The following is an 8,372-nucleotide window of genomic DNA, read 5'->3' on the forward strand; positions in this document are numbered from 1 at the left end:
CCTATTCATATACCGATCCAAATGCCTCTTAAATGTTGCAGTTGTACCAGCCTCCACCACTTCCTCTGGCAGCTCCTTCCATACATGTAACACCCTCTGCGTGAAAAAGTTGCCCCTTAGGTCTCTTTTATATCTTTCGCCGCTAACCCTAAACCTATGCCTTCTCATTCTGGACTACCCCACCCCAGGGAAAAGACTTGTCTATTTATCCTACCCATGTCACTGTACATCAAAGTATTTACACTGAGTAAGACTGTCCAACTGCTCAGTGGAAAGGGATTTCCTGGTTCATCAGGATTGGTTAACCACCAATGAATTTCTCAGTATGGGTAGTTCTCATTTAAAGTGGGTTCTGGTAGCACAATTTAGCTATAACATGGCTGAAGAGTTAGGGAATGGTATCTTTGAGAACGCTTACCTCTGTTCACAATAACGTGATTCCAGCGTGTGTTGTTTCACTCACTTTGTTCTGTACGTGCCAACGTCAACTGCCGTCAGAGCATATGGGAGGTATAATACTATCCATTGAGCAGCTTCATATGAAAAATTAAACTAACAAATGTTCATCCTATCTATGCCCCTCATAATTTTGTAAACCTCGAAAAGGTCACCCCTCAGCCTCCGACAGTCCAGGGAAAACAGCCCAGCTTGTTCAGCCTCTCCCTATAAGTCAAATCCTCGAACCGTGGCAACATCCTTGTAAATCTTTTGTGAACCCTTTCAAGTTTCACAACATCTTTCCGATAGGAAGGAGATCAGAACTGCATGCAATATTCCAACAGTGGCCTAACCAATGTCCTGTACAGCCGCAACGTGACCTCCCAACTCCTGTATTCAATACTCTGACCAATAAAGGAAAGCATACCAAACACCGCCTTCACTATCCTATCTACCTACAACTCCACTTTCAAGGAGCTATGAACCTGCACACCAAGGTCTCTGTTCAGCAACACTCTCTAGGACCTTACCATTAAGTGTATAAATGCTGCTAAGATTTGCTTTCCCAAAATGCAGCATCTCGAATTTATCTGAATTAAACTCCATCTGCCACTTCTCAGCCCATTGGCCCATCTGGTCAAAATCCTGTTTGTAACCTGAGGTAACCTACTTTGCTGTTCACTACACATTCAATTATGGTGTCATCTGCAAACTTACTAACTATACCTCTTATGCTCACATCCAAATCATTTATGTAAATGATGAAAAGTGGAGGATCCAGCACCGATCCTTGTGGCACTCCACTGGTCACAGGCCTCCGGTCTGAAAAACAACCCTCCACCACCACCGTCTGTCAGGTTCTGTTGAGCCAGTTCTGTATCCAAATGGCTAGTTCTCCCTATATTCCATGAGATCTAACCTCGCTAACCAATCTCCCTTGGGAAACCTTGTCAAACGCCTTACTGAAGTCCATATGGATCACATCTACTGCTATGCTCTCATCAATCCTCTTTATTACTGCTTCAAAAAACTCAATCAAGTTTGGGAGACATGATTTCCCATGCACAACGTCATGTTGACTATCCCTCATCAGTCCTTACTTTTCCAAATACATGTACATCCTGTCCTTCAAGATTTTCTCCCTTGCCCACCACCAACGTCAGGCTCACTGGTCTATAGTTCCCTGGCTTGTCCTTACCACCTTAAACAGTTGGCACCACGTTAGCCAACCTCCAGTCTTCCAGCACCTCACTTGTGACAATCACTGTTACAAATATCTCAGCAAGCTGCCCAGCAATCACTTCTCTAGCTTCCCACAGAGTTCTAGGGTACACCTGATCAGGTCCTGGGGATTTATCCACCTTGAACCGTTTTAAGACATCAAGCACTTCCTCCTCTGTAATATGGACATTTTGCAAGATGTCACCATCCATTTCCCTACATTCTATATCTTCCATGTATTTTTCCACAGTAAATACTGATGCAAAATACTCGTTTAGTATCTGCCCCATCTCCTGTGGCTCCACACTAAGGCCGCCTTGCTGATCTTTGAGAGGCCCTATTCTCTCCCTAGTTACCCTTTTGTCCTTAATATATTTATAAAAACCCTTTGGATTCTCGTTAACTCTTATTTGCCAAAGCTACCTCATGTCCCCGTTTTGCCCTCCTGATTTCCCTCTTAAGTCTACTGCTACTGCCTTTATACTCTTCTAAGGATTCACTCAATCTATTCTGTCTGTACCTTACATATGCTTCCTTCGTTTTCTTAACCAAACCCTCAATTTCTTTAGTCATCCAGCATTCCCTATACCTGCTAGCCTTTCTTTTCACCCTGACAGGAATATGCTTCCTCTGGATTCTCGTTATCTCATTTCTGAAGGCTTTCCATTTTCCAACCGTCCCTTTACCTGCAAAGATCTGCCCCCAAACAGTTTTTGAAAGTTCTTGCCTAATACCGACAAAATAGGCCTTGCTCCAATTTAGAACTTCAACTTTTAGATCTGGTCTATCCTTTTTCATCACTGTTTCAAATCTAATAGAATTGTGGGTGGCACGGTGGTTAGCACTGTTGCCTTACAGCGCCAGAGACCCGGGTTCAATTCCCACCTCAGGCAAGTGACTGTGTGGAGTTTGCACATTCTCCCCGTGTTGTGTGGGTTTCCTCGGGTACTCCGGTTTCCTCCCACAATCCAAAAATGTGCAGGTTAGGTGAATTGGCCATGCTAAGTTGCCCCATAGTGTTAGGTGTAGGGATAAATGTAGGGGAATGGGTCTGGGTGGGTGCGCTTCGGTGGGTCGGTGTGGACCTGTTGGGCCGAAGGGCCTGTTTCCACACTAATCTTTGGTCGCTGGCCCCAAAGTGCTCCTCCACTGACACCAAAGTCACCTGCCCTACCTTATTTCCCAAGGGTAGCTTCTCTAGTACGTACATCCACGTATTGAATCAGAAAATATTCTTGTGCATACTTAAATTCCTCTCCATCTAAACCCTTAACACTATGGCAGTCCCAGTCTATGCATGCAAAGTTAAAATCCCTTACTGTAACCATTCTATTATTCTTACAGATAGATGAGATCCCCGTACAAATTTGTTTCTCACCAATAATGTGATCGTCCCTTTGTTATTTCTCAGTTCCACCCAAATAACGTCTTGATGTGTTTCCGGGAATATTCTCCCTTAGTACAGCTGTAATACTATCCCTCATCAACAATGCCACTCCGTCCCTTTCTATCCTTTCTGTAGCATTTGTATTCTGGAACATTAAGCAGCCAGTCCTGCCCATCCCTGAGCCATGTTTCTGTAATTGCTATGATATCCCAGTCTCATGTTCCTAACCATGCCGTGAGATCATCTGCCTTCCCTGTTAGGGACTACAAACAGCTACCTGGATTACACCTCCTCCCACCCTGCCCCCTGTAAAAACGCCATCCCATATTCCCAATTCCTCTGCCTCTGCCACATCTGCTCCCAGGATGACCAATTCCACTACCAAACAACTCAAATGGCCTTCTTCTTCAAAGACCACAATTTCTCCTCCGACGTGGTCGACGACGCTCTCCACCGCATCTCCTCAACTCCCCGCACCTCCGCCCTTGAACCCCGCCCCTCCAATCGCCACCAGGACAGAACCCCACAGGTCCTCACCTTCCACCCCACCAATCTCCGGATACATCATATCATCCTCCGTCATTTCTGCCACCTCCAGACAGACCCCACCACCAGGGATATATTTCCCTCTCCACCCCTATCAGCATTCAGGAGAGACCACTTCCTCCGCGACTCCCTCGTCAGGTTCACACCCCCACAAACCCAACCTCCACTTCCAGCACCTTCCCCTGCAACCGCAAGAAGTGCAAAACTTGCGCCCACACCTCTCTCCAAGGCCCCAATGGATCCTTCTATATCCATCGCAAATTCACCTGCACCTCCACACACGTCATTTACTGTATCCGCTGCACCCGATGTGGTCTCCTCTACATTGGGGAGACAGGCCGCCTACTTGCGGAACGTTTCAGAGAACACCTCTAGGACACCCGCACCAACCAACCCAACCGCCCCGTGGCTGAACACTTTAGCTCCCCCTTCCACTCCGCCAATGACATGCAGGTCCTTTGCCTCTTCCATCGCCAGACCCTGGCTACATGACGCCTGGAGGAAGAGCGCCTCATCTTCCGCCTAGGAACCCTCCAACCATAAGGGATGAATGTAGATTTCTCCAGCTTCCTCATTTCCCTTCCCCTCACCTTATCTCAGTCCCAACCTCGGATTCAGCACCGCCCTCTTGACCTGCAATCTTCTTCCCGACCTCTCCGCCCCTACCCCCTCTCAGACCTATCACCCCCACGCTCGCCTCCTTCCACCTATCGTATTCCCAGCACCCCTCCCCCAAATTCCCTCCCCCCTAACTTTTATCTCAGCCAGCTTGGCACACCAACCTCATTCCTAAAGAAGGGCTTGTGCCCGAAACGTCAATTCTCCTACTCCTCAGATGCTGCCTGGCTTGCTGTGTTTTTCCAGCACCACATTTTTCAACTCTGGTACTCCAGCATCTGAAGTCCTCACTTTTTCCCTGTTAGGCCCCTTGCATTGAAATAAATGCAGTTTAATTTATTAATCCCACCTTGTCCCTGACTGTTTGGCTCGCTTCTGTTCTCGACAGTCTCAGATTGATCTCTTTCCTCACTATCTCCCTGGGTCCCTCAAGAAAAGGAGCAGCTGTTACAGCCAGAAAATTTTCCTATCTTCCATCTTGAATTACCCAGAATCCTCTCATATGTGATGGATGGCAGTTATAGGAAGGGGGAAAAGTCATAGATGCAATCACATGGATGGGTTAACTCCAGGAAAGGTAAGCGAGGTAGACAGCTAGTGCAGGAGTCTTCTGTGGCTATCCCCATTTCAAACAAGAATGCTGTCTTGGAAAATGTTGGGGGCGATCGATTCACAGGGGAATGTAGCACCAATAGCCAAGTTTCTGGTATCGAAACTGACTCTAATGCAATGAGGGGTACGTCGGATTCCAAGAGATCAATTGTGTTTGGTAACTCTCTAGTCCGAGGCACAGTCAGAGGTTTCTGTGGCCAGCAAGGAAAAAAAAATTGGTAGTTGGCAGAAAGCACATCAGGAATAAGGGACAGCCCATAATGCTGGATATGTTGCGCACCATTGGAATTCTATGCATAGTGAAATAAGGTTTTCTTCTTGTTCAAGGCTGATGGGCCTGCATTGATGTCACATAAACATTGTATCGTAGAATATTGAGCTGCCAGCAAAGCCTTCATGTCAGAAAGCGGACATGACAAAAGAGGAGATGTGATAATTTTGTTCAGGGAATCTATTACAGCAAGAAGGATGTGGAGATGCAGGAGTTGGACTGGTGTGGACAAGGTCAAAAATCAAACAATACCAGGTTATAGTCCAGCAGGTTTATTTAAAATTGCAAGCTTTTGGAGCTCTGTTCCTACCTCAGGTGTGGTATAATAGAGAGGTATAAGACATAGTGGTTGATAAGCAAAATGTTAATAACTTTAAAACTAGCTGTCCTTGTTGAATCCTTTAATTAGTTAGGAGTTGGACTGCTGATTAAAATGCGAAATCCCGAGTTCTTTCAAGTCTTTGTTCCTAGATAATTAAAGTTTTATCATTGTACAAGAGGTGACATCTCAGGTTAGACACCTTTAGGTGTGAATCAACTCTGAAAAAGGACAGCAGATGCTGGAGATCAGAGTCGAGAGTGTGGTGCTGGAAAAGCACAGCATCATCTGAGGAGCAGGAACATTGACATTTCGGACGCATGCCTGAAATGTCGATTCTCCTGCTCCTGGATGTTGCCTGACCTGCTCATCTTTTCCAGCACAACACTGTCGATTTTTAGGTGTGAGGTTCCCTTTTGAATCAATGTTTTAAGCTGAGGATGGGTTTATTTTGACAGAAAAGCATCTTGAATGAAATAATTGTCCTCAGTCTCTAGTACACACACAAACTGTGTGAGAGAGAGAGAGTGCACATTTGAGAGAGCTTGTGTGTGTGTGTGTGTGTGCGCACGCACATTGAGACAGTGATTGTGTGCACATTTGAGAGAGTGTGAGTGTGTTTGTGCATTTGAGAGATTATGAGAGTGTGTACCTTTTTGGCATTAATTGTGACATCGTTCTGAGACCCCTCATCTTGTTGCAATTGCAGGTACGCATGGCTCATGTCCAGCTTCGTGAAGGCAGCTCATTCCCCCTAAATTTTGTATACAAGTCCTATATCTGAGGAATCGTGTACTTATTCAGCTGCAAGAAGTGGTTTACTGTTTGCTTAAAATCCTTAGAAAGGTGAACTGAGTCACTAGGATTCACAATTGGTACAACCAGTGCTGCCTATTTTGCAAATTGCACTGGTTTAATGGTTCCTTCGCTTACCTGCCTCCCAAAGAAAATTTACAGCCCAGGAACAGGCCCTTCAGCCCTCCAAGCCTAAGCTGATCCCAATCCACGGTCTAAACCTATAGCCCAATTCCTAAGCAACTGTATCTCTCTGCTCCCCACCTACTCATGCATCTGTCCAGACGCATCTTAAATGAATCTGCTGTGTCTGCCTTTACTATCTTTGCTGGCAATGCATTCCAGGCACCTATCACCCTCTGTGTAAAGTACTTGCCAGGCATATCCCCCTTAAACTGTTTACCTCTCACCTTAACTGCGTGACCTCTCGTTATTGAATCCCTCACCCTGGGAAAAAGCTTACCTCTAACTACCCTGTCTATACCCTTCATGATTTTGTAGACCTCAATCTCCTTTTTCCTTATGAAAATAATCCTAACCTACTCAACGTGTTTTCATAGCTAGCACCTTCCATACCAAGCAACATCCTCATAAACCTTCTTTGCTCCCTCTCCACAACGTTTTGGTAATTGGCGACCAGACCTGTACACAGTATTCTAAATGTGGCTGAACCAAAGTCTTGTCCAATTTTAACATGACCTGCCAGCTCTTATACTCAATACCCTGTCTAATGAAGGCAAGTATACCATATGCCTTCTTGACCACTCTATTCACCTGTGAAACCACCTTTAGGGTACAATGGACCTGAACTCCCAGGTCTCTCTGCTCATCAACTTCTCCCAAGGCTCCTCCGTTTACGGTATAGTTGGCTCTGGAATTAGAATTCCCAAAATGCATCACCTCACATTTACCTGGATTGAACTCCATCTGCCACTTCTCTGCCCAACTCTCCAGTCTATCTATAGTCTCCTGTATTCTTTGACAGTCCCCTATGTTTTCTGCTACTCCACCAATCTTTGTGTCATCTGTAAACTTACTGATCAGACCAACAATGCTCCCTTCCAGATCATTTATGTATGTTACAAACAACAGTGACCCCTGTGGAGCACCACTGGTCACCTTTCTCCATTTCAAGAAATTCCCTTCAGCTACTACTCTCTGTCTCCTGTTGCTCAACTAGTTCTTTATCCACCTAGCTAGAACACCCTGCAGACCATGTGACTTCACTTTCTCCTTTAGTTTACCATGAGGAACCTTATCAAATGCCTTACTAAAGTCCATGTATATGACATCTACAGGCCTGCCTTCATCTATCAACTTGGTCACTTCCTCAAAGAAGTCTAAGACATGATCTACGCCACACAAAACCATGTTGCCTATCACTGATAAGCCCATTCTTTTCCAAATATAAATAGATTTTATCCCTTAGTACCTTTTCCAGCAACTTTCCCACCACTGACGTCAGGCTCACTGGCCTGTAGTTACCTGGAATATCCCTACTACCCTTCTTGTACAGTGGGGACAACATGAGCAACCCTCCAGTCCTCTGGCACCTCACCTGTATTTAAGGATGCCATAGAGATATCTGTCAGGGCCCCAGCTATTTCCTCTCTTACCTCCCTCAGCAACCTGGGATAGATTCCATCTAGTCCTGGGGATTTAACCACCTTAATATCCTCTAGCCTACCCAACACATCTTCCCTACTTATGTCAACGTGATCCAGAGTAAACAAACTTCTATCTCTAATCTCAGTATTCATCACCTCCTGTTCCTCAGTGAATGCTGATGCAAAGTAATCATTCAGAATCTCACACATTTTGTCAGGTTTGACACACAATCTTCCTTCTTGTCCTTTAGTGGACCAACCCTTTCTCTGCTTACCCTCTTGCTTCTTATATAAGAATAAAAGGCTTTGGGATTCACTCTAATTCTGCTCGCCAGAGCTATTTCATGACCCCTTTTAGCCCACTTGCTTCCTCGTTTAACAATGGTCCTACTCTCCCAATATTCCTCAAAGGCCCATTCAGTTCTTAGCTGCCTGGACCTTATGGATGTTTCCATTTTCTTCTTGGTGAGTTGCATGATTTCTCCTGTCATTCACGGTTCATGAATCCTGCCTTTCCTATTGTTTGCTTTCAACAGGACATGCCTATCCTGCACTATT

This window comes from Chiloscyllium punctatum, chromosome 42 (genome assembly GCF_047496795.1).
Source record: "Chiloscyllium punctatum isolate Juve2018m chromosome 42, sChiPun1.3, whole genome shotgun sequence".
In the NCBI taxonomy this organism is placed as follows: domain Eukaryota; kingdom Metazoa; phylum Chordata; class Chondrichthyes; order Orectolobiformes; family Hemiscylliidae; genus Chiloscyllium; species Chiloscyllium punctatum.